Source organism: Heterodontus francisci, chromosome 3, assembly GCF_036365525.1.
Source record: "Heterodontus francisci isolate sHetFra1 chromosome 3, sHetFra1.hap1, whole genome shotgun sequence".
Taxonomy (NCBI): Eukaryota; Metazoa; Chordata; class Chondrichthyes; order Heterodontiformes; family Heterodontidae; genus Heterodontus; species Heterodontus francisci.
The window spans coordinates 69,108,742-69,114,741 of NC_090373.1; positions in this window are offsets into that span (position 1 = coordinate 69,108,742).

Below are 6,000 nucleotides of genomic sequence, written 5' to 3' on the forward strand. Positions count from 1 at the left end.
TTACACGTTAATGTCTTGTGTGGGACTTTGTCGAAAGCCTTCTGAAAGTCCAAATAAACCATGTCCACTGGCTCCCCCTCATCAACTCTACTAGTTACATCCTCAAAGAATTCTAGTATGATTTCCCTTTCGTAAATCCACGCTGACTCTGTCCAATTCTACCACTGTTCTCCAAGTCCTCTTCCATAAAATCTTTGATAATGGACTCTAGAATTCTCCCCACTACTGATGTCAGGCTGACTGGTCTATAATTCCCTGCTTTCTCTCTACCTCCCTTTTTCAATAGTGGGTTACATTAGCTACCCTCCAATCTGTAGGAACTGTTCCGGAGTCTATAGAATCTTGGAAGATGACCACCAATGCATCCACTATTCCTAGGGCCGCTTCCTTAAGTACTCTGGGATGCAGACCATCAGGCCCTGGGGATTTATCAGCCTTCAATCCCATCAATTTCCCCAACACCATTTCTCTACTCATACGGATTTCCTTCAGTTCCTCTCTCACTAAACCCTGTGTTCCCCAACATTTCTAGTATGATATTTGTGTCTTCCTTTGTGAAGACAGAACCAAAGTATGCATTTAGTTGGTCAGCCATTTCTTTGTTCCCCATAATAAATTCCCCTGTTTCTGACTGTAAAGGACCTACATTTGTCTTCACCAATCTTTTTCTCTTCACATACCTATAGAAACTTTTACAGTCAGTTTTTATGTTTCCCCCACAAGCTTGCCCTCTTACTCTATTTTTCCTTTCTTAATCAATCCCTTGGTCCTCCCTATGCTGAATTCTAAACTGCTCCCAATCCACAGGTCTGTTGTTTTTTCTGGCAAATTTATATGCCTCTTCCTTGGATCTAATGCTATCTCTGATTTCCCTTGTAAGCCATGGTTTGGCTACCTTTCCCCTTTTACTTTTGTGCCAGACAGGAATAAACAATTGTTGCAGTTCATCCATGCGCTCTTTGAATGTTTGCCATTGCCTTTCCACCGTCATCCCTTCAAGTCACGTTTCCCAATCCATCATAGCCAACTCATGCCTCATACCTTGATAGTTTCCTTTACTAAGATTCAGGACCCTACTCTCAGAATCAACTATGGCACTCTCCATTTGATGAAGAATTCTATCATATTATGGTCGCTTATCCCCAAGGGGTCTCGCACAACTAGATTGTCAATTATTCCTCTTTCATTACACAATACCCAGTCTAGGATGGTCTGTTCTGTAGTTGGTTCCTCAACATATTGGTCCAGGAAACATTCCCGTATACACTCCAAGAATTCCTCCTCTATGGTATTGTGACTAATTTGATTTGCCCAATCTATAGATGCAATATAATGTGGAAAAATGGGAGGTTATTCACTTTGGTAGGAGGAATAGATGGGCAGAGTATTTCTTAAATGGTAAGAGATTAGAAAATGTAGATGTACAAAGGGCCCTGGTTGTCCTTGTCACTAAGTCACTGAAAGCTAACATGCAGGTGCAGCAAGCAATTAAGAAGGCTAACGGCATGTTAGCCTTTATTGCAAGAGGATGTGAGTACAGGAGTAGTGAAGTTTTGCTTCAACTGTATAGAACCTTGGTTAGACTGCATTTGGAGTATTGCGTGCAGTTTTAGTCCCCTTACCTTAGGAAGGGTATTACTGTCAAAGAGGGAGTACAACGAAGGTTCACCAGATTTGTTCCCGGGATGGCGGGACTGTCCTATGAAGAGAGATTGGAGACACTGTGCCTGTATTCTCCAGAGTTTTGAAGAATGAGGGGTGATCTCATTGAAACCTACAAAATACTTAAAAGGGATAGACAGGGTAGATGCAGGCAAGTTGATTCCCCTGGTTGGGGAGTCTAGAACCAGGGCACACAATTTCAAAATAAGGGGGAAGCCACTTAGGACATAGATGAGGAGAAATTTCTTTACACAGAGGGTTGTGAATCTTTGGAATTCTCTACTCCAGAGGGCTGTGGAAGCTCAGTCACTGAGTATGTTTAAAGCAGAGATTGACAGATTTCTAAATACAAATGACTTCAGGGGATATGAGGATAGTGTGGGGAAAAAGGCAGCAAAGTGGATGGTCAGCCATGATCATACTGAATGGCTGAGCAGGCTCGATGGGCTGAATGGCTTATTCCTGTCCCTATGTTCATGAGAAAAGAGGATGTTGCCAATGTCAATATAGGAGGAGATAGCAATATTGGATAAAAGAAATAAAGAATGGTACTTGTAAGGTTGGCAGTCCTTAAAGTAGAAAAATCACTTGGTCCAGGTGGGACGCATTCTTGGAAGTAAGGGTGGAAATTGCAGAAGTCCTGGCCATAATTTTCCACTCCTCGTGAGGGTGGGCAGGAGTGATGCCAGAGAACTGAAGGATTGCAAATATCACATCCCTGTTTAAAAAGGGGGCGGGGTGGAGAGAGAGATAAACCGGCAACTACAAGCAAGTTAGTCTATAAATCATATTTGACTAACTTCAAGCTCTTTGATGAGGTAACAGAGGGGTTAATGAGGGTGGTGCAATTGATGTTGTGCATATGCCTTTCAAAAGGTCTCTAACAAAGTACCGCATCACAGCAAAATTAAACCCATGGGATTAAAGGGGCAGTACTAATACAAAATTGGCTAAGGGGCAGAAAGACAGTAGCGGTGAATAGTTTTTCAGACCCTTATACCTCAGGGAGGTGAAAGCACTGTTCCCCAGGGTTGCCTGTATTAGGTCTGCTGCTTCTTTGATATATATTAATAACATGGACTTGGGCACACAAGATATAATTTCAAGGTTTGCAGATGATACAAAACTTTGAAATGCAGTAAACAATGATAGTAACGGATATCAGGATGCAGGGCGCCTGGTGAAATTTAATGCAGTGAAATGCGAAGCAATACATTTTGGTAGAAGAATGAGGAGTGGCAATATGAACCAAATGATAAAATTTTAAAGGGGGTGCAGATACAGAGAGATAGGGGTGTATGTCTTTAAAGATGGCAGGACAAGTTGAGAAGATTGTTAAAAGCGCATTGGGATCCTTGGCTTTACAAAGAGAAGAATAAAGTACAAAAGCAAGGAAGTTATGCTAAACCGTTATAAAACACTGGTTCGGCCTCAGCTTAAGTACGGTTTGCAAGTCTGGGCATCAGAGTTTAGGAAGGACATCAAGGCCTTCAAGACAGTGCCGAAGAGATTTAGTAGAATAGTACAAGGGATAAGGGATTTCAATTATATAGAGAGAACAAAGAAGTTGGAGTTGTTCTCCTTATAGCAGAGAACATTAAGTGGAGAGTTGATAGAGGTGTTCAAAATAATGAATGGTTTGATACAGCAAGTAAAGGAGAAACGGTTTATAATAGCAGACAGGTGGCAATCAAAAGACACAGATTTAAGCTGATTACCAAAAGAACCAGGGATGGCATGAGGAAACTTTTTTTTTAAAAAAAGCACAGCACGTTGTAATCTGGAATGCACTTTCCAAAAAGTTGGTGAAAGCAGAATCAGTAGCAACATTCAAAATAGAATTGGATAAATACTTGAAGGAAAAACATTCACAGGGCTATGGGAAAAGATGAGAGTGGAATTAATTGACTAGCTCTGCCAAAGAGCCGGCACATGCGCAATGGACCGAATGGCTGCCTTCTCTGTTGTATCATCTGATGATTTTAAGTCAAAAGCAGTTCATTTCACTCAGTAGGTAACAAAAGAAAACAAAGGAACAAGCAACCAACACAATCACAAACTAACATTCCAGGAAACTGGACAGTTAAATAACTCAGAATGTTTTTCTTTCAGCCATTATCTTGACTTTTCAGCTAGCTGAGAAGCATACTTGCAACCTTTTTGTCTAATTTCTCCCTCAGCCTAGATACCCCTTCATTCTGTGCGTACAGACAACACACTCCAAGCCCTTCCAGTTCCAGGTTCCATTTCTTCTTCCCAGCCTCAGGCCAAACCATTTCCCACTTTCTTTCACTGGTGTTGCAAACAGCCTCTCCTCACTTGTTTCTTATGCTCACCTTCAACTCAGTGCATGTTGATAGTCATAAGGTTAGAGGGGAAAAATGGCAATGTACTGTCAGAGATGAAATTGAAATCCTCAGTACACCAATTTAAGTCGTAACCAGAGTGGAAGAGTAACAGAAATGCACAGAGAATGCAGAAGCTGGTAGAAAGCAGGAAAGAACCAGACAGATGCAACGAGACAAAAAAAAATGCCCAAGGGTTATAGAAGATCAGTTTACATAAATCAGATTTACTAGGCAAAAATATTCTTTATATACTATATAAATATCTACAGAAGATCTGATACAATCAAACCTTAGGTGGTAATTTTATTGTGTGGTGTGTGCATGCGCGTGTGTTCACAACAAATGCTGCACTTAATGATCCTGTGGGATTTTGTGACTGCATGTAAAGCTAGGACAGTATGTTGAATTCAAAGCCACTGAGCCCATTGTAAGGTTGCAAAATACACAAGCTGCGGAAGCTCTTGTAAGTCACACTATTAAGTGCCCATCCATCCATCCAAGTGCCCATCCAATTTCCTTTCGAAATCATTGTCTCTGCTTCCACCACCCTTGTGGGCAGTGTGTTCCAGATCATTACCACCCGCTGCGTAAAAAAGTTCTTCCTCACATCCTCCCCCACATCTCTTGCCCAAACCCTTTAACCTTTGTCCACTAGTCCTTGTACCGTCAGTTCATGGGAGCAGTTTTTCCTTGTCTAACTTATCTAAGCCTGTCATAATCTTGTACACCTCTATCAAATTTCCCCTCAAATTCCTTCACTCTGGGGAGAAGACGACCAGCTTTTCTAACCTAACCATGAAATGAAAATCCCCCATCCCTGAAACCATTCTGGTAAATCTCCTCTGCACCCTCTCAAGGACCCTCACACCCTTCTTAATATTAATTACTTTTAATTTGTAAAAAAAAACACATCCCACCCCATGACTGTCGAGCTGGAAATAGTGTGGAGAAAGTGGCTTGGTTAAAAGACATTTGTTTGGCATGGCAACAATTGAGTTAAAACAAGATTAATCTGAACCACTCATCAGTTCACTTGGGACCATCATTAGTTTCAACAGGAGGAAACAGGACACCTCTAGGGTATATTCTCCAGCATTTTGAATGTAATTAGCCAAGCCCAGCTGTTACCAGTCTTGAAACAATGAGCAGTAATTTGAATTGTTTAACTGTACTTAACTGCTTAGTATTTACATGACTTCAAGTCCATTTTTCCTGCGGTTTTCATATTACATTTAAACAACCTGCTCAAGCAGCAGCAATTTTTAGGCTGTGAAGTATGTCCTTTTCATAATGCAAAGCAGGTTGCAGAGTAGAACAAGAAACGAGTATGCAAAGCTTGCACAGAGTTTTATAGGTTATGCTTCCCCAAATGGCTGGAGATGCTGTGGACTGGGGGGGGGGGGGGGGGGGGGGGGGGGGGCGGGAAAAGAGGAGAAATTAAATAGATTTCCTCACTTACAATGCGTCCAGTTCACCAATAGAACCCTATTAGAACAGCCCTCTTCTCACCCATTTTAAAATTCAACTACTTGCATTTATATAGCACCTTTGACTTTGCAGAATGCCTGAAGGCACTTCACAGGAGCATTAAAAATCTGACACCATGGCATACAAGGACAGGTTACTAAAATCTTGATTGAGGGGACACAGAGGTTTCAATAACAACTTGTATTTATATAATAAAACCAAAATGTGCTGGAAATACTCAGCAGGTCTGGCAGCATATATGGAGAGAGAAGCAAAGTTAATGTTTCAGGTCAGTGACCTTTCATCAGAACTGGCAACCGTTACAAATGTAATAGGTTTTAAGCAAATAAAGTGGGGGTGGGGCAAAAGAGAACAAATGGGCAGGTGTTGATAGGATAGAGAGTCACAGAGAAGAACTGACAAGAGGTCATGGGGGAAAAGACTTAAAGTGTGTTAATGGCGTGGTGAAATACAAAGTGTTCATGCAGAGTGGGTGTTAAATGACAGAATAATGAAAGCCCCA